Source organism: Aedes albopictus, chromosome 1 (assembly GCF_035046485.1).
Source record: "Aedes albopictus strain Foshan chromosome 1, AalbF5, whole genome shotgun sequence".
Lineage (NCBI taxonomy): Eukaryota > Metazoa > Arthropoda > Insecta > Diptera > Culicidae > Aedes > Aedes albopictus.
In genome coordinates, this window is record NC_085136.1 from 178,068,762 (window position 1) to 178,090,797 (window position 22,036).

The window sequence follows — 22,036 nt, forward strand, 5'->3', positions numbered from 1 at the left end:
ACAACGAATATTTCTTTGATTCCCATTAGCACTTACGGCCTGCGCTCAACTCGTAAACCAGATTTATACCTAGCTCAAGGGCCAAACTGTGATGAATAAATCAGCGCTCAAGTGCTATTGGGTTAGCATAATCATCCTTAAATGCCCAAGCCAGAGGACACCGCTCCCTCCCAAAACAAAACATACCTGATGCGTTCCACTCGGACCCACCTCGTAGGTTTCCACACTTTTCTTAGCCTTCTTGCGTGCGGATTGTTAAATTTTGCTGCCACTATAGCTGTTTCCGTTATCCGCACCGGAAGACTGGTCATAGCTGTCGTCCCACAGCCGTCTCCGATTGGCCACCGCCGGAGCCCTTCTTACCGAGCTGGAAGGCGCTGGATGAACTCGGTTCCGTTCTGCGTCGCAGCCGACAACTGCTACGAACTTCCCCTCCAGCCATGATGTCGTCGTCGGAGACACTTATGTTGCCGCCACCGCTATAAATCTGACACGACCCGACTTCGTCCGGAATTTCCGGTCGTTCAGCACGTCTCGTCTCGTCGCAAATCTTTTACACACCGAATTAAAACATCAAAATAACCATCACAGAGTACGGAAAGCCTGGCTGCCCGCTTATCAATCAGCCAGTCACTTAATAAACACAGCGGCACTTAATAAACACAGGGATTTTTCTTCGTTTTACTTTCTACTTTCGGCGCACGACGTCGGCGTCAGGAAGAAAATGGGGAGGTACTTTTGCGACGCACAAAACACCTCAAAAACGGCACGGAATCTGCAATCTTCCGTTTGCCGAATGTTCTTCCCGGGCCAGACTTTTCTGTGAAACACTTTTTGGCCTCCGCAAACTATTTTTTCAACAGGAACGACACTTCTTGAAAACTCGACCGACCGAAAAAACTTGAAAAAACTTTAGAAAGAAAGGCTTGACGAACAACGCTGAATTGAAGTCACACATATTCAGTAAAACTCCATGGCACTCAAATATGAGTAACATTTACATAAATCCAGACATTAAATCTAAAATAGCTCGTTCGCTCACATTTTTGTGGAATTTCAATGTTTTTCGGTATACTAAACATTATTGCCATGCCTAAATTATTGCAAAATACAGGCTTATGTGGATGCACGAGCTGATATTAAATTTGTGTCGCACAGAAAAACAAACGGAATTTGGCCGATTTTGTGCATCATGCATTCCTGTGTTATGAATTTTAGGGAAGATTCAAATATTACGTCCATCGTTTTTCGGGATTTCTAGACCCCCCCTCCCCCCTCTGTCACGCACTTTTCCTATACCCAATACACGTACTGTCACACTTTTCTAGACCCCCCCCTCCCCCAAATGTTGGACGTAATTTTTGAACGTTCCCTTACACGTGTGGGGAAAGTTATCTTTCGTTGCACAAATGCACGTGTGTCAAACAAGTGACTTTTGAGCGGCGTCGTGGCTATGGAAACATGTTCATTTTCTGTAAACACGGCACCGCTCAAACGTCAAATTAGTGAGCTCAGCTGAATCCTTTCTGATGATTGAGGCATCAACGTGATGTATGATTCTAATGTAAAATTCTTTCATCTGTCGTTAGATGTATGCTGATGTTTCAAGTGCGGAACACTTGACATCAAAATGATGTTTGATTCTAACGTTACATTACATTTATCTGTCGTTAGATGTAGTCTGATGTTTAAAGCGAGCAACAGTTGACAACAATATGACATTTAATTCTAATGTAACATTACAATCATCTGTCGTTAGATGTTTTCTGATGTTTCAAGTGAGCAACACTCGACATCAATATGATGTTTGATTCTAATGTTACATTACATTTATCTGTCGTTAGATGTAGTCTGATGTTTTAAGCGAGCAATAGTTGACAACAATATGACATTTAATTCTAATGTAACATTACAATCATCTGTCGTTAGATGTTTTCTGATGTTTCAAGTGAGCAACACTCGACATCAATATGATGTTTGATTCTAATGTTACATTACATTTGTCTGTCGTTAGATGTAGTCTGATGTTTCAAGTGAGCAACAGTTGAAATCGATATGACATTTGATTTTGATGTAACATTTGAATATTTTGTCTTTGGATGTTATATGATGTCAAATTCAACATCACATTGAAGTTTGACTTCAATGTTACATGTAAATCTTATGTATTACTGTGTACTTAGATGTTACATTGAAGTCTGAGTACATTAGGAGAACAACGATATACATTAAATGTTAAGGTTTTATAGATGTATGCTAATGTTTTCTACATTACAATTTCTATTCGGGAGGCCAGTCAGATACAATATGCCAAAGCAATTTTACGATGCTTGGTACCGAAATTGCTACTAACCTACCTGTGGTATTTATTGAAATATTGTAGCCACGATAGGTAATAATTATTTATTCTATTATTATAGTATCAATGGTGTAAGTATATTCTGTCTTCCAATGACTGTGTTTTCCCTCTGCTGTCAGTCTCCTCCACTTCATGGTTGCTGTGATCATCTGCCAATGAACCCGACTACCACATCTCCTTTTTTCCAAAAAAAACAAAGGACTATGCGTCTAACCTCAGTCCGGTGGATGTGCGTTCGATGGGGATCTCCAACTGGTCCTCCTTGAGCTCCGTAAATGCGTCCGTGGCATCTTTTGATTCGACTGCCGCCGCCGTCGCCACTTCCACCACATCAGCCTGCTCATCACCACCTTGACTGGCCGCTTCCAAGGCCGGATGTTCCTTGAGCTTCGGCGGTGGTGGAAGCGACACTTTCAGCTTCAGCAAACTCAGCATCCGACTGCTGTTCTTGACGGCAGCATCGTGATGTACGCGTTAGTTTTGTTAGATGATGTGAAATGTCTCTTCGATGCAGTTTGGAGATGTGTTTCTTCTCGTGGGAATCCTCATTTTCCTCCGAGTGGCACCGGAAACAAATCCGGTCTTCGTCCTCGTTCACGTCGAATCCTCTCGAAGTCGTCGTCCAGCGTGAACGCCGTGCCTCCGATCTTGGATGGTCTGGAGGAGGAATCCACCGAGAGGGTGTCCAGATTGCCCCCGCTCATGTCGTCCGACCACTTTCTTGCCCGCACCGGTCGGATTTTCATCCGCCGCAAAGGCACCTCCCTTTTTCAAGGCGAAGTATTCTTGCCCGCACCGGTTGGATTTTCATCAACCGCAAAGGCATCTCCCTCTTTCGAGGCGAGATATTCTTGCCCGCACCGGTCGGATTTTCATCCGCCGCAAAGGCACCTCCCTTTTTCAAGGCGAAGTATTCTTGCCCGCACCGGTTGGATTTTCATCAACCGCAAAGGCATCTCCCTCTTTCGAGGCGAGATATTCTTGCCCGCACCGGTCAGATTTTCATCCGCCGCAAAGGCATCTCTCTCTTTCGAGGCGAGATATTCTTGCCTGAACCGGTCAAATTTTCATCAACCGTCAGGCATCTCCCTCTTTCGAGGCGAGATGTTTTTGGGCCAAAGCCGTCAAAATAATACTTACTCCAGCGTCCCGCACACGTGAGTTTGATTCTCGTCGCCATTATGTGGTATTTATTGAAATATTGTAGCCACGATAGGTAATAATTATTTATTCTATTATTATAGTATCAATGGTGTAAGTATATTCTGTCTTCCAATGACTGTGTTTTCCCTCTGCTGTCAGTCTCCTCCACTTCATGGTTGCTGTGATCATCTGCCAATGAACCCGACTACCACACTACCGAAAATCCCGTATATTGTATTGTATAAAAACATGGATCCGTAAATCCGGATTTTCCGGTACCCATGGTGATCGGACCGGTCCAACCAAATACGATCTCGATAGATAATGAGTTTCTGAGTTGAATGAGGCAAAAACTTTTAAAATCGGTGGAAAAATCGCTGAGATATAATCATTTCCATTTCGTGGGTACCCGGGTACCCTGCCGGCCTTCTACGGGTGTTTTTTTTGCTGGCCACACTACGGTTAAATAAGGGCGAAAGTAACATGAGAGAGTTCTCTTCATTGACTCTCTCTTCTGCAAATTAAAGTGACAAGATGCAAATTCAATCGAACTTTTTTATACTCAGACGCTAGATTGCATCGCAACCTTGCGATTTATGACCAAAAAGTTCAACAACACTTGCAACTTGTCACTTAAATTTGAAGAAGAGAGATTCGATGAAGAGAACTCTCTCATGTTACTTTCACCCTTATTTATACTCAATCTAGTTTTGTTTGCTGAAATATTTATCAGCAAAATTAAGAATTGCCGTTCGGAATCAGCAAATATTTATGCCGAGCTCGAGGACCAATTTTAAGTGTGTACACTTTGAAGTGCATTCGTATCAGACGATGAAATGCACGCTAACCTGAAACTACCCATCGACTGGGTCGATTCGACCCGGATTTTCATGTTGTTAGCAGTTGTCATAATCCGGGTAACCCGAAAACCCAGATTCGTTGAATTTGGGTAAAGATCTGGGTAATCGGCACTTTGTCACTTTTCAGCTTGAGAATATGGCAGCGGTCAGGAGAACGCTGAAAACTATGAATGTTTTCGCGAAAAATATGCCGATAAATGACGGGAAAACAGTGGAATTATTCCGGGGAACTGTTTTCCAGCATCAGGTAAGTGAACAGCACATGGAAATTAAGAGCTTTTTATTTAAAATCTAAATTGAAAATAAATTAACAAAATCAAGGCCCCGGAGGAGCTGGGTATCGTTTACCCAGATTTTGCCACTGTGGTAGTTGAGCGTGATCAAGTAGGCTACGCACAAGATTCAGAACACTTCTAGTTCAACTGTCAGAAAGCGAAGCACGCAACTACGCAACCCACCACAAATGGCTGACGAAGATGGGATCTTGGAGAAAATGCCTGAAGAAGTATATAACAAATCGAAGATGATGAAAATTCGCATCAAGACGAGGACGATTTAAACGAAAATGTGAAGAAAAGTCTGACCTGGTTTGGCATGCAAATTCCACCAACTAGCCTACGAGGGAATCCATCCGTACAAGACCTTCTACCGTGGCAAGATTTACCAATGAAACTTGAAATTGCAAGTTCACATCCGGCGGATCCTATACAAAGTGCCTCACAGACAACCTCGGGTTGGTCGGTGAGGGCATGTCAGAACAAAGACCCTCACGGACAACCTCGGGTTGGTCGGTGAGGGCACGACATAATAAAGTTCCTCACGGACAACCTCGGGTTGGTCGGTGAGGGCATGACAGAATAAAGCCCCTCACGGACAACCTCGGGTTGGTCGGTGAGGGCATGACAGAATAAAGCCCCTCACGGACAACCTCGGGTTGGTCGGTGAGGGCACGACATTATAAAGTCCCTCACGGACAACCTCGGGTTGGTCGGTGAGGGCATGACAGAATAAAGCCCCTCACGGACAACCTCGGGTTGGTCGGTGAGGGCACGACATTATAAAGTCCCTCACGGACAACCTCGGGTTGGTCGGTGAGGGCATGTCAGAACAAAGACCCTCACGGACAACCTCGGGTTGGTCGGTGAGGGCACAACATAATAAAGTCCCTCACGGACAACCTCGGGTTGGTCGGTGAGGGCACGACATTATAAAGTCCCTCACGGACAACCTTGGGTTGGTCGGTGAGGGCATGACAGAATAAAGACCCTCTAGTAAAAAAAATATATGTAGATCCGTTGACCCGTTCTCAAGCCAAATCGTTGAAACAAAACACCATTTTGAATAACTATATAAAGCTCATTCAATTATAAAGAAAAGGAGATGTGGTAGTTGAGCGTGATCAAGTAGGCTACGCACAAGATTCAGAACACTTCTAGTTCAACTGTCAGAAAGCGAAGCACGCAACTACGCAACCCACCACAGCCACCAACATCGGTAACCCAGATTTGAGTAAAGGTGCCTTTACTCAGTTTAGAGTAACTGCAGTTTTGCTCAGTCTGGGTCGCTTTGACACCAATCTGGGTAACTGAGGGTTAGCGTGTGCATTAAACAAAGCGGTTTGTCATATTTTGGTTGCCAATACTTTTAGGTGACATAATTCAAAAAAAAAAAAACATTTTTTGACAGTCTTTGGAAGATGTTTCCAATTACAGTGTATGTTAAAAAAATGTTCACATGCTAAATAAATAAATAGAAAAGAAGTTCATGTACCCATGCACGAGTTCACTCGAATGTCTCTTGAGCGTTTCGAAAAAAAAAACTTTTGGAAAAGGTATACTTTTGTTTAGTTTTTTGCAAATACTAATGAATATTAGTAAATCCACAGGTGCGAATATTTTTGGTTGACACTGTATCTTCTTCGTACCTGGCGTTTGATGGTGCCACCATTATTGATTTTTCTTGAATAATAGTGCCATTTACACTTATCAATAAGTTGAATCAACCAAGAGGTTCAATCTTTCCTTCAACTTCATCAAGAAACACAATTTGATGGAAATATTGCTAAATGTATTGCTTGCATTTTTATTGCGGAGAAGATGGATGATAATGTTGAATCTTGATATCAATAATGATCAACCTGCAAAAGCGAGGATTGAGGTTGGTGTTCATATCCTAAATATTTCCCTTCAGAAAGATTGATCCAACCACCACTATCATCCAGTTTGACCAAACCATCAAGATCATCGAAGTCCGTCAAACTTTCCCCTCAAGTTATTTCATTCGATCAATCCAGCAGGGTTAAAAAGTCAGCAGATTGAGCGAAGACCATTCCATCAGTGCGGAAGAGATGGCAATTCACCAACATTCAGCGCGTGGCTCACGGCGTTTATGATGGCCAGTTCAATTGAATTTTATAGAGTGCTTTGAAAGCAAATTTCTAGAAATAAAGTGTCACGTTTTTGCATTGTAAATGTTATAAAGACTTGATCATTAGGAAAGTGCCAATTTCGATGCTTCGCTTGCTTATTCAATTCCATTAATGATTATGAAAAAAACAATGTTTTGATGATTTTGGTCATTTACCAAGCCATATTCGATTTTTTTTTGTAAGCATTCATAAACTCTTATTTTTTGAACCCAATATTTCGAATAAGTATGATGAATTGGTAAACAGTGGATCTATTTACTAATTGGCCGGGGTTCTGCTAAACCGAACTAAGCGCCAAAAAGTTTATTCTGAGATAATTGGTCGGGGTTCTGCTAAACCGAACCAAAGACCATTTTTTGAAAAATTGAGTTTTCTTAACCATTACATGAAGAATATGATGATCTTCTTTTCGTGTAAAAATCCAGTAATTCTGACAGATCTTCGTGGAGTAAATTCAAAATTTCTGTTTGGAAGAACATACAAAAAATAAAATTGCATCCAACCAGAGTGAACTGTAAACCATTCCATAGAATCAGCGAAATATTTTAGTTTTGGTCCAAATGATGAACATTTCAAGTTCTACTCATCGCTGTCAGATTTCTAACTTGTAACCGACTCATAGTAACAATCTGTGAGAGAATTTAACACGTAATCAAAAATACGGGTGTTGGAGGATCGATTTGGATTTCGATGGCGTTGATCGCCATTTTTCCAAATCACAGTCAGCCAGACCGAACCAAATCCACTGCATTTAAAAATCAATTTATTCTCAACAATACAAAGATGAACTGGCTTTGAATACATGCGTTATGCTGATACACCTCATACTGATTATTTAACCCAGGAGCCGTCATTGAACAACAAGGCTAATAAGAATAATAAAGCTTGAAAAAAAAAAATCAAACACTTGGTTCGCTTTGGCTGATCGAAAAATGGCGTTTTCACGAAAACCATGCTAGAGAAGAATGTTTAGAACTTGATTCAGACTTAACAACTGACCTTCAGCTAAGTAAAATGACCTAGAGGTAACGTGCTTGGTTATCACTTAAAGGACCCAAGTTCGAATCTCTTCAATATTTTCGAATTTTTTTTTGTCTTAGTTCACTTTGGCAGATCATTTTCATGGTTTTCTTCGACCAATATAAATTTGAAGTGCACAAATTGCTCCATTTTCACATCTCAGGACCTCAGGACATGCAAGGACATCATTTGACATAATCACTCTTGTTCTGTGCCTGATCATGCACCGCCTATAAAAAAAACATAGATGGGAAGGGCTGAGCTGGGAGGGCTTCCGCCGTTTACATTTCACACTATTTTGAAACCTTTGTGCTACCATCAGGGGACTGTTATGGTCTTCTTGTTTTCTTACCCAGCATTAAAATTATGCTGCTGTGTTGAAAGATAGGTTGTCAGCTTGAGCCGCTGTTATGCTGGCTACGAAAACATTGCATTGGTGGGATAGGGATGCCAATTCCTTGGCTACCATACTACGCGTCCTCTCTGATTCATGTAAAGGATCTTGAGTGATATCGATTTCAACTTCATAGACACTGAAAAATCGAGATTTTTTTTATCACATTCCGACTGGTTTTCTCTGAAACAAAGAAACACAGTCAGTTACACTGAACTATAAACCATATTCCAATGTTTTTGTTCAGCCAGAGTGAACTGAGTGCAAAGTACTGAGAAAATAAATGGTATTATATCAATGATTTTAAATAATTTACATGTTTTCTTCATCTCTGATGGTTAATAAAGGCTTGTAAGTTACATGTGTGGGAAAAAGTTTCAAATAATCTTAGCTGTTGTTTATTTCTGAGTGGTTGAACTTGAAGCTTAATTGGCCGGGGTTCTGCTAAACCGAACTAAGCGCCAAAAAGTTTATTCCGAGATAATTAAGCTTAAAGTTCAACCACTCAGAAATAAACAACAGCTAAGATTATTTGGAACTTTTTCGCACACATGTAACTTACAAGCCTTTATTAACCATCAGAGATGAAGAATAAATGTAAATTATTTAAAATCATTGATATAATAACATTTAATTTCTCAGTACTTTGCACTCAGTTCATTCTGGCTGAACAAAAACATTGGAATATGGTTTATAGTTCAGTGTGGCTGACTGTGTTTCGTTGTTTAAGAGAAAACCAGTCGGAATGTAATAAAAAATCTCGATTTTTCAGTGTCTATGAAGTTGAAATCGATATCACTCACAATCCTTTACATGAATCAGAGAGGACGCGTAGTATGGTAGCACAGAGGTCTCAAAATAGTGTGAAATGTAAACGGCGGAAGCCCTCCCAGCTCAGCCCTTCCCACCCATGTTTTTATTTTATAGGCGGTGCATGTGTATTGTGCAGGCACAGAACAAGAGTGATTATGCCAAATGATGTCCGTGCATGTTCTGAGATCCGGAAATGTGAAGGTGGAGCAATTTGTGTACTTCAAATTTATGCTGGTCTAAGAAAACCATGAAAATGTTCTGCCAAAGTGAACTAAGTACAAAAAAGTTTTCTAAAATATGGAAGAGATTCGAACGTGGGTCATTTAAGTGATTACCAAGCGCGTTACCTCTAGGTCATTTTAACTAGCTGAAGGTCAGTCGTTACGTCTGAATCAAGTTTCAAACATTCTTCTCAAGGATGGTTTTCGTGAAAACGCCAATTTTCGATCAGCCAAAGTGAACTAAGTGTTTGGGTTTTTTCAAGCTTTATTATGGTCCACTGCACGAATTTATGCTAGCCTGCTTACTCTCACACGAAATTTGACGTTTGAGCGGTGCCGACACTTCTCAAACGTCAAATTTCGTGTGAGAGTAAGCAGGCCAGCATAAATTCGTGCAGTGGACCATTCTTATAAGCCTTGTTGTTCAATGACGGCTCCTGGGTTAAATGATCAGTATGAGGTGTATCGACATAACGTATGTATTCAAAACCAGTTCATTTTTGTATAGTTGAGAATAAATTGATTTTTTAATGCAGTGGATTTGGTTCGGTCTGGCTGAATGTGATTTGGAAAAATGGCGATCAACGCCATCGAAACATAATTGGATCCTCCAACACCCGTATTTTTCTTTACGTGTTAAATTCTCTCGCAGATTGTATGGAATGGTTTACAGTTCACTCTGGTTGGATGCAATTTTATTTTTTGTATGTTCTGCCAAACAGAAATTTTGAATTTACTCCACGAAGAGCTGTCAGAATTGCTGGATTTTTTAAACGGAAAGAAGATCATCATATTCTTCATCTAATGGTGAAGAAAACTCAATTTTTCAAACAATGGTCTTTGGTTCGGTTTAGCAGAACCCCGACCATTTATAGAAGACTTTCAGAAGAAAACTTTAGTCGAATTTCTAAAGAAAGTCATAGAAGATTTTCTAGAAAAATCTCTGGAAGAATTTCTAAAGGGATTCTTCGGACACTTGATATATGTCTGGCATTTACCAGATAAGCTGGTATGTCATAAACATACAGAAAAACTTGTAGTTAGAAGACACAGAATGTTGCTAATTGACAAATTGAGGGATGAATTTTTGAAAAAAATCGCGTTCTGGTGGGATTCGAACCCACGACCCCTCGCTTGTTCAGTGCTTTAACCAACTAAGCCACAGAACAGGTGATAATTTTGCGGAATAGAAAGGCAAACAGAACCCGAGCCCTCCCCATAAAAGAAATCTTGAAGAAAATGCCGAAGTAAACTGAATTCGAACATTAAAAAATACGACGAATTTCCTAAAAAAATAGATGGAAATTCCGAAGATATTTGCAAAGGAATTTGCGAGGAAGTTGCTAGAGTCATTGTCGAATGAATTACCAAAAAAAAAGCTGACGTATATGAATAATGCTTGAGAGATTCTTAAAAAATCCGAATGATTTGTTGATGAAATTGACAAACAAACTTCTCATGGGATTGCCACAAAAGTTTCCATGGTACCGTCGATGGGAGTGACAATGGGTCTAGGGGGTGAGATTGGGTCAAAACGGAGAAAAATATAATTTAAGATATCTCATCAAATAAATATCGTTAATTATTATTGTTAACTTCATACTATTTCAAAGAGGACATATTTTTACACATTGTAATGCAGAATAAGATTTTAGGCAATAATATTTGCCTGTATATTATGTGACTAAACTTAGATGATGAAACTACTAGTGAATCACTCTGGAAAAATTTCATGTTTACGAAGGTTTAACACAAGTCCCTTACCATTAATTTTCTGTTAAGCGGTAAGCTATAGGTATTACCTAGATGATGCAACAAAAATTGCTGGCTGTCAATTGATTTTTCATTAAAAAATTGAACATTTTCAAACCTATGTCTTAACATTAAAAATAGGGGTGAGATTGGGTCAAACGGAAAATTGAGTGCACACAACCACAATGCACATTTTCACTTGCTATCCAGTGTATGAACTCACACATTTAACGTTCGAGGTGTACCGTGTTTACCGGACCTTCATAGAGACGAATTTTTGGTTCGTAAATATTGTTTCACTGAAGTGTCAAAGAGTGCGTTCATACGTTTCGTGTCCAAGACCATTCATAACAACAAACTCATGCGTTTGAAAAGCTCCCGTAATCATCAGAAGATTGTTAGTGCACGGTAATATTGTAAGCTCACTAAACCAACTGAATTGCGTTCTTCTGATTTACCAACTCATGTTTTTATTATAAAAATAAATATGATGTGATAAAAAAAGAAAAATATTAATAGAATCGAAAAAATACTAGGCCTATAAAGCCGGCAACTTCGTACAATGTCCGAAGCTGTGAACATGGAATGGAGTACAAGAAGGCGTAGGGAGATTGCTTACCTGAGTGTCGCGGACTGACTCAATATGCTCTCTCAGCGGGAGCCAAATATTGGGAGCCAAACATTGAAGATAGAGGTTATGTTAAACCTTGTTGTACCTGTGTGCTTGATTGAAGAGTATTGTTATCTATGTGTTGCGGATATAATCAAAACTGTTGTCACGATATCTCCATTTGCCGCTATCAATCCGTCGGAAAGCGAGGAGAAGAATAAACATTGTTTTGAGCCCATTTTAGCTAATTTTGTAACAACAATCCTTCCAAATTTCCATCGCAAATGGAAAATAATAAACTTTGAACACGACAACAAAATTGGAATAATGGTGGATTGATCATGTTTACCATTTCCGAACAGCGTCGCGACGGCATGTTTGACAACTGCGCTCAGAGAGGTGTTTGCAAGAAAATTGAACGCTCGTGCGTGTTTACAAGCTGTGTGACGGGAGTGTGTTGGTGTGTGTTGGCTAGCTTGAGAAATAAAACCGTTTCTATCCGCAGCACCTAGTTGCTTACTGAGTATTGAATATTAATGTTATGACCTAGTTCCATATGGGGGTCATTCATAAAATACATACATTGGAGGAAGGAGGAGTCTACTGCAATACATCAAAATTTAAAAAAAAACTAAATTCAAAAAATATTAAGGGATAGGGTCAAAAACTTTGAAATGTCGTGTTACATAATATTTGAACTACCCTCTTTCTTGAGACAGAATAGTTTACTTTTGCAGGGGCCAATCATTAAATGATTGTTACGTAAATACGTAAATTTACATAGGGTTTGTGTGCCATCAGTAATCTCATGCTCCCAATTTCATCCTATTCGAAAACAAGCGATTACGGCACCGATTGATTGCGTTCTTTTTGTTTTCATGCGTGCTCACTTCTAACAAAAAATACAAAAATAAGAAACAAAACAAACAGTGCTTTCATCCTTTGTTTTTTGTATTGTGAAAATGGGAGCCACATGCTTAATTAGGGAACCAATACCCTATATAACGGAAAGTTTGGTTCAATATATATTTAGCAATGAATTAAACATATCATGATTTTATTATAAAAAAATACTTCAACAAAACCCATTTTAGTAAAAAAAATCATATAATGTGGTACTTTCTTGCCAAACTATTATAACAACATAGAATAGTATGTCTGCCAAATAAAAAAATATTCCGACTTAAATTGTATTTGCTAATTGACAAACAATCTTTGAGAATCCTTTTTTGACCCATTCTCACCCCCAACGACGGTAATTAACTACCAATAAAATTATCACAGGATGTGTCGAAAGGTATGTTGTAAAAAAATCAAACATATTGCAGAAGAAAGTTTCAAATAAATTGCCGAAGGGAGTCCAAATAAAATGCATAAGAAATTTTCCAATTCCAAAGAATTTACTGAGAAAATTCCAAAATGTATCTTAATTGGCATACAAATGGTAATACAATTTCCAAATAAATTGCCGGAAATATTCCCTTAGGAATTTTCGAGCGAATGTTTAGCCGAAAACAAAAAAATAAACACGATTATCTGGTCGAGTTTTGGAATTTCCCAAAACATGTGTCATGCTAACAGAATGTTGTTAGAAGCAGAAATTGTGACACTGATTACCAGGGCCGGATTTAAGGGGGGGGGGGGCACATATTGCTGACTGCACCCCAAATTGGACTGACACAATAGTGTGCACATACCTTCAAAGTGTGATTACAGCGGATACGTCGGATATAGCGGATATGTCGGATCGAATTGAGGTCTTCGGTGCACTTATTCCTTGTAAATGGAGGAATAAGTGCCCCGAAGCAGTCGAGACGATCCGAGGCAAATGTGCACTTTTATCACACTTTTTAGGCGTACCATAAGAAGTGTGATAGTCCAATTTGGGATGTAGTCTTCAATAATGTTACTTCAAATGGGAACTGAGAAAAAGTAGTGCTAGAGACATCTTGATTTATCACAAGTACTTCTGCTCTCAAGATGCGTGTAAAATATTGTGCTTCAAATTAGAAATATGCCTTTTAATAAAATTTCAACCTTTTTCAGAAAGTTGTTAAGATTTTTAAGGTTTGAATTAATCACTCTTGTGATTTGCACAAGTTATTTTACCGAAAATACATGAGAAAATCTTCACCTGAATTCTGGATGAAATCTTAAACGCTATGGAATAGAGAGTCGAAAAGTTTCTGCTGAAAATTCATGTTTATTTCTGTCAAAAACTATTGGTGTTTCTATCAGAATAAAGAAAAGTTTTTAGAATTGTAGAGTTTGATTTCACTTACCATACTTATACATTATTCAAATCAAACCCCAGAATTGTTGAATAATTTTTTTGAAGGAACTAGCAAGAATTTTAGGTCAGATTTAGCGGAGATCTGATCCGATTTTCTTCAATATGATTAAATCCATGACGAATTTTTCTACTTAGCTTGACTGTGTAATTTAAGACGAACTCTTAACAAATCCATAGGTTCCTTATGAAAAATGCTGTAGATATTTGTGGAGAAATTCATAAAAGATCCTGAAATATTTAAAATTTTCAAAACAATTCTTGTTTAAATTGACTAAAAATTCGTCCGCCCAAGAGTATTAAAAAAGTTTACTGTTAATTCTATTCATAGTAAAACAGAAATTCCATCAGGAACTCATTATGGATTTCCGATGAAATTTCTTCAGCAGCTTTAAGTAGAATTTCCGCTAAAAATACCACTATGGATATTTTGCCTCTTGAAGTTTCTCAAGGAGTTCTTAACATTTATTCTGCGCGTTCACCAGAAACTCCTCTCGGAGTCGCCTTAGGAATGTTTATGCTTAAGTTCCACAAAAAATGAAACCTGGTAATTGGTCAGCAACTCTATGACAATCTATATCAATGACTCCGTAAGAAAGATAGCGCTATAAATTTTATCTGAATTTTATCGAAAATGTCTCCTATAATAGTTATTTATGTAACAAGTTCCAAAAAGTTGATTTTTTCAGCACGAGTCGTATATTTATCCAATCGAGTTTTGCAACGAGTTCCATACAAAATTTTATGAAATGAATTTTTTATAATGAAACCCATTTGAGTTGAATAATGTTCATAATGGAACTCAAATGAGTTGCATTATGATCATTATGCAACTATTTTTCATTATGCCACTCATTTCAGTTGCATAATGAACCAGTTCGGAGAATTGGACATTATGATACCAAAATGGATTATATAAAATATAAATTATGATACTAAATTGCATAAAATCTATTATCAAATTTCTTCAAGGACTTTTTCATGAATTTCGACTTGATCAATGGAATCTAATACTATAAACACTATCGGATAAAGCGTTACTTACTTGAAAAAATTCTGAAGACGATTTCAGACTACATTTTCATAACTGGATCTCTGTTATGCTTAGGTTATAGTAGATGCTATTTTTTCAAGTTGCGCTTATAAAGCTAGATTATTAATTTCTTCAATAACAACCCCAACTTTTGGAATAACTTTCCATATTTTCTGGATTTTTCTACAATGAAAAAAAATCTCTAATAAGAGGGCCCCCACAACACTGTGGCCCCGGGCCCCCACATTTGTAAATCCGGTCCTGCTGATTACTAATCAAAGTTTTACAAACGTGAAAATTTCAGCTTTATACAGCATTTCATTTACCAGATACATGTTTGTGAAGCTTAACAACGCGACTCAGGATTGATTTGAAATTGGTGTCTTTTACAAAAAGTTTGTAATTTAGCTCAAGAATAATGCGTTGATGTCACAACATGATTTGACGCAGTCGCGCACATCTATTTACAATTGCGATTAAATTTACCGGTTATATAATTAGAGAAGGAAATTGAGGGTAGATCGGTATTTCCTTTTACAAAAAAAAAAACAAAAGCTTCTGAAACTGGCACCCCCTAGGCACCTCCTAGGAAAAAATCCTAGATACGCCAATGGTTGTTGTTGTGGTTTTCCCGATGTTCTGCATTGTGTTGGTTCATATTAGCAGATTCGCAGATGTACAATAATATTTGTCTCGATGTGCCACCCGAGTTGACCTTGAATCGTCTCCGGTGATAAAATTATGTTCGCTGAATTCTCTCCTCCGCCATACCAGCACCTTTGACCTTCAACTTTCCATCCGATCTGTTATTTCTCGTCATCGTACCAATGAATTAACTACATCGGCTGTTTTCCTACTCTCCGCATCGACCAATGTGGCGCTAGCTTCTATGCGCGAAAAATCGCTAAAAGTATATCGCAAAAATATTGTATGGCGAATAGCATCTAAAGGCAAATTTATCGAAGTGGAATACGTTATTCGAAAAAATATTTGGTAGTGGTTGTGCACAATGGTGACCACTATTAAGCCTACCAAATATTTTTTCGGGAAAAGCTTTGTATTGTGCTCATTCTGCGAATGGAATGACGTGAGAAAAGTCGGAGTCGTGTATCGAGGTGAGAAATCTCGACTCGAATGAGGTGACTCTCCATTTGATTTACACGGCGAGTCACTTCATTCGAGAGCGGATTCTTCATCTCGATATACGACTCCGACTTTTCTCACGTCACTCCATTCGCAGAATGAGTACATATTTCAAGTAATTCAAGTTTAGATGCATTTCGCCATACAAAATTAAATTGATTTACTCCTGCTGATCAACTGTGGGTGTGCGCAAAGCGGGTAGTCCATTGGCTGTGGTACGTTTTTTTCATAGAGGTACTGTTGAACTGCTCCTCTAGTTGCTCTCGCCGGATGTTGCCTTCTCGTCTTGTCCTCCCGCGTCATCTCTCGAGGAAGTTGTATTTAAATTCTATCGAAACCATCGATTTATAAAATATTGATCTACCATGGCAAACTGAACTTTTAGTCTTCATGTTATTATTATTTGTTTTTTCTTGTATGTGCAAAATATAACCTTTACAATAGTATTTAAAAAAAACTTCACCATTACATTAATCATGCTCTGTTACCGTTACTTTTCTTAATAGTCAGAAAACTGTTATTTTTTTACTCAAAAACCGAAAAATATTAAAATGTGAGTTGTAGCAATGGAAAGCCTCTGCAGGGTCACTATAAACATCTGTATTACCAATTCCAAAAAAAATCTCACTACAGAATTCTCTCCAGTGCGTTTTCTTTCAATTCCTGTTTGCTCCGTTTCCTTTCGCAGGCTCGGCTTGATCGCCTTATTGCTACGACTTCTTTCCCTTACCGAATAAGGACTTTGGGTGGATACCAGTAACGAGACTTAGATCTTGTGTTTAATTCATGATTTGATAAAATATAAATATATTTATGTTTATTTCTAGTTTTTGTTTCTTGACGCAACCTAATGATTCCGAATCTATAAATATTACTTCATTTTTCATTCACATATTATATTTTTTTTCAAATTAGTTATTCATTCATCATTCACACTCAACATTCACAAGCATTCTGGGGGGCCCTCCCTTGTCCTCATCATTCAATTTTCATCCGATCTCGTAAATACTTTCAAAAATGTTATGTAACATGGCCATTTTATATAGGAGCGTCCTCCGTAGTTTCATTTGGGTCTAAATTGTTTTTTGTTTCTGTTTGTTGTCATTGATTCTTTTTATTATTAAAACTCTCAATCAACAATTTATGTCTTTTTTCCCTTAATTGAATCTGCTTCTTTATTCAAGAATCTCTCTAGTTATTATTTTCTACTTATACCTTCCCCGCTATTGTTACCCGATATACTCTATATAACCCAGTGGTATTTCCCCTTTCATATCTTATACGATTGCTTTGTATTCCCCATCATATTATTCCCAATATATCAAATGCCCAATTCTTAATCCCCCAATTTCTATATACCCTTTTTCAATTAATCATTTTGCTTAGTTATGTTTACTCATCCCAAATTACCCCTTTTCAGCTCTTCGGTACATTCAAATCGTTCTTGCATTCAAACTCATGCCGAATTGATGGACGCATTTTTGTTATAATTCAGCTGTATAAAATTTCCCGAAAACTTATTTTCATTATCCTGATTCATTCATCATCATCATTTCTTTATGTCTCTCCATATTCAAATTTATTTATTTATTTATTGCTATCATCATATTTTTTTTTCAATTCCTTTTAAGTTGTTACGATATAATTTCAATTAAGTTAATTCGTATGCTCTCCAATTGTTTACCGCTTTGTTGTGAACCTTACTACAATTATATATGTTAATTGTTTATTTTATATAATAATTCAATTAATATTCCTAGCTATCCTACGCAAGTCTTTTTCCTAACATATTATTCCTATGGTATTTCTTTTTACAACATATTTAGTAACTAATATTTACAAAAATCATTCGTAATTAGGAAAAAATGGGTTTTTCAATATTTACATCAATTTATACATTGACGACTATGCATAGCTAATCAATCATTATACTTTTTTAACCTATTATTGTGGACTTTTTCAAATTTGTTCCCATTTTTAATAATTGTGGTTTGTTCGCTGGGTAGGTCAACTACTGCTTATGGGCCTTTCCATTTACTTTGAAGTTTTTGACCTGTTCCTGTTGGGATTGCTTGTACTAAAACCAATTCGCCCCACATAGGTTGCCATTCTTCGGTTTTCTTATCATAAATAATTTTACGTTTCTCTTTGGAAATAATCAAATTTCTTTTGGCGTTTTCATGCAAATTTTTAAGAATTTGTTTCATTTCGCGAAAATAGTCATTATATGTTAGATCTGAATTTGTTAGAGTGTATATGGAGGTAGGAATCCTTGCCTTTCTTCCATATAAAAGTTCGAATGGACTGTATTTGGATGAGCTGTTATTTGTAGTATTGTATTCAAAAGTAAAGTAATCAAGATGTTAGTCCCATTGTTGCGGGTTTCCTCCGACAAATTGTCGCAGATATGTTTTTAATTCTCTGTTTGATCGTTCTACTAAATTTGCTTGTGGGTGATAAGCACTGTATTGATTTTTTTGATTTTCAAAATTTTGCATGCGTGTTTAAAACATTTGCTCATGAAATTTGCTCCTTGGTCTGTCACAAGTTCCAACGGAGTACCGAATTTACAAATGAATTTTTCGACAAAAGTTTTGGATACAGTCTCCGCTTCTTGATTGTCCATTGGAGCTACTACTAAAAATCTTGTAAGATCATCCTGCATGATCAGCGCATATTTGTTGCCCCATTCGGATTCTGGGAGAACAACAATGTCCATATATAATTTTTCAAACGGCTCGGATGACGTTGTGGTTACTTTTAAAGGAATTCTATTGGGTTTACAAATTTTATTTTTCTGACATGAATCACATTGTTTTACGTAATTTTCGATATCCCTTCTCATGTTTTTCCAATTAAAAATGAGACCAATGCGTTTCCGCATTCGCCTCCAACATGTCCGCCTAAGGGAGCATCATGAAATTCTCGAAGAATTGTTTCGATATCGTCATTATGTATTTCAGTGCGCTCGGAATCTGAGTTATAAAGGTTTAGCGTTATTTGATTTTTCAAAGCTAAAAATTGAACCATCTCAAGTACTTCAAATTGTTTAAACTTTCTAAACGAAATCATATGAATATTTCTGGACGTTGTTATCAGCGCTTTATTTTGATTCAAGCAATTGCTAAATTTGTAAAAGAATGGTTTGGTATTAATCAATAAATTACTATCTGGAATAGAAAAAACTCCATCTTCGCAAAAATCTTTCAGTCCATGGGGTAAATTATTAATTTTTGAAATTTCATTAAATGCTGATCTGCTATTCAAAATTACAATGTTACAATCAGCATCTGCATTTTTCATTTTCCTAGAAATTTTCAATCGATTTACATCAATTGGATTATTCTTAAACATCTCTAAAAATTCATCATATGCGCTTGCCGCAAATGTGTCATTGGTGTGCGTTTCATTGCATAAATCCAAAACGTCGGCCATAATGGATTCTTCAACTTCAGCCTCGTCCGATATCGCACTCGTACTTGCTGGAGGTATATTTGATACCTTGTTTATGCCTCGTAGGTCGGAACCCGTGCAATTATTATTTAAGCTATCATTCATATAGGTCATCTTTTGCGTTTTTTGTGCTCATTCTGCGAATGGAGTGACGTGAGAAAAGTCGGAGTCGTATATCGAGATGAGAAATTTCGACTCGAATGAGGTGACTCTCCATTTGATTTACACGGCGAGTCACTTCATTCGAGAGTGGATTCCTCATCTCGATATACGACTCCGACTTTTCTCACGTCACTCCATTCGCAGAATGAGCACACGTGTTTTGGTTCCCTCGCTTTCATAGTCCCGGTCAGCGATCGCGCCCCCGTTACTGCGGCACGGAACGGTGTCCATCAGCTGTTTGTTTGGATGATCGCGGTCGCGGTGCTTTTGGTTGGATACGTTTTCTTGTTCTGCTAATTTCTTTTGCTGTCGTGTGACCACAGCAATTAATTTCGAATATTAAATCTCTGATTGTAGATATAATGACGGAAATAATTCACTGCCCATACTATGGCTAGTAATTCTTTCTCAATTGTATGATATTTTCGTTCTGCTCCAATAAATCCCCTACTAGCGTAAGCTATGGGTCTGTCAATTGATTTTTCATTCGATAAAACTGCTCCAATAGCGTATTCATTGGCATCTGTCGTTAAAACAAATGTGTCCTTGTAATTTGGTCTCACTAGCAAAGAGTCAGACGTTAAAAAGTTTTTCAATTCTTCAAATGCTTTCTGGCACTCTGAGGTCCAGTTAAATTTTACATTTTTCTTCAATAGATCATTCAGAGGTTTTCGTTTTTCTGCAATTCCTGGTATAAACTTACCATAAAAGTTTACTGTTCCTAGGAATGATCGCACTCCTTTTCCAGTTTTTGGTATTGCCATTTCTCGTATAGCCTTAATATTACCATCAAGCGGACGAATGCCATTTTTATCAACTGTATGTCCTAAAAATTTCAATTCGGTTTTCAAAATTTGGCATTTTGTTGGATCAATTTTTAAATTATGTTTACGAAGAGCTTTCAAAACTTTAATCAGATTCTCGTTATGTTCTTGAATTGTTCTTCCAAAAACAATGATATCATCCAAATAAACGATTGCTTTAACATCTTCAATTTCAAATAAAACTGTGTTCATCAGTCTTTGAAAAGTTGAGGGACTGTTTCTAAGCCCCATAGGCATTCTCGTGAATTCAAAATGACCTTTGGGTGTAGAAAATGCAGTTTTTGCAGCATCTCTTGGGTCTATAGGAACTTGATAAAATCCAGATTTCAGATCAATTGTTGAAAAGTATTTGCTATCGCCTAGGCTATCCAATATTTCATTTATTTGTGGAATCGGATATACAAATGGTTTAGTTATCAAATTCAATGCCCTAAAATCTACCACGATTCTATGCTTTTTATTTCCTTCTTCGTCTAAATCTTTCTTTGGTATGCATAAAACATGTGCATTCCAAGGACTTTTATTGGGCCTAATAATCCCTTGCCGACACATTTCTTCAATTTCCTCATTAATTTGTTTCTTTGTTGATTCAGGGAACCTATACTGCATGACGTCACGTGGTTGACAAAGCGAAATAGAGAAACACAAAGAAAAACAATAATAAATGTACACATGCAACTCCGACACTGTTCAGGGGTTCCCAAGTCGCATTCTCACGCAACACCTTGTATTTGTTCATAATTCAAATTATCTATCAAACTTAGATCTTGGTTTGAATCTAAATCCTCCGGCGTATATTGTTTCCCGGCCTCTACATTCTTATTCCAACATCCAGTATTATCATATTCTTCATCAAAATGTTGATTTATACATTCCTCGTCCTCATAATACTTTTCATAAAGGCACATATTGCATGAATAATCTTTTTTCGGTACAATTGGCTGTGTAACTATTTCATCATTTATGACTTCATCAATATCAAAATTTACTTGACAGCTTTTGTCATTGTTATCATATTGTATACAATTACTATTATCTTGTAGATCAGTCTGACAAGATTTATCTGATACCATTACGTACTTTGTTGTTGTAATATTGTTAATATTATATTCTACACTATCTGGCTTGCGTAGGGCTATGTAATCAAAGTTCTGGCTAATACAGGGTGTTGGGTTCCTTACCCAGAATATTTCAGGGGGTGATTAAGGATGATATTTGATGAAAAAAATTGTTCTACGCATATGGTCAAATCTCAACCATTACGGAGTTATATAACTTTTCACGATTTTGACAATGCTTTTAATAAAACGACAATAACATAAAAACGGTTTAACTTATTCAAGATCTCTCAGCACCATTCGAAAGATTATGAAATTTTCTATTGAACGTCATCTTCGAACATGCAAGTTTTTGTTACTTACTCACTTTTTAAGAGCAAATAAGTGAAAAGTAAGTGAATTTTTAACTGTTTTTGTCGATTTACTCTAAAAAATGCGTAATTAACTTATTTTTTTCCTTAGACAAAGTTGAG